The sequence below is a fragment of the Buceros rhinoceros genome, unplaced genomic scaffold (assembly GCF_000710305.1).
Source record: "Buceros rhinoceros silvestris isolate BGI_N320 unplaced genomic scaffold, ASM71030v1 scaffold30355, whole genome shotgun sequence".
Classification (NCBI taxonomy): Eukaryota; Metazoa; Chordata; class Aves; order Bucerotiformes; family Bucerotidae; genus Buceros; species Buceros rhinoceros.
In genome coordinates, this window is record NW_010411732.1 from 9,570 (window position 1) to 9,910 (window position 341).

Genomic DNA, 341 nt, shown 5'->3' on the forward strand with positions numbered 1-341 from the left:
AGGGTGGGATGTGACAGCCGTCAGAGAGGACATGGCAGCAGCCCTGACCCTTGGTCGCTGCAGCAGAGCTCGGCCCCGTCTCTGGGACGAGCCGGCTCTGGTGACCCACAGGGAGGCGTTTTGGCAGGGTGCTGCTGGGGGTTACGCCTGGCTGCAGGCAGGGGGTGCAGCCAGGCATCCCCCCCGGGGGTGCTCCCAGCAGCTGGGTCCTGCTGAGCACTGGGTCACACACGTCCCCAGGCCAGTGGGTTGGCTGCTGGCTCAGCGGTATCTACGCAGCCCCAGGGCATGGTAGATCCTTGTTCTTCTCCACACTCCAGGAGACCTGACAGGTCACAGCA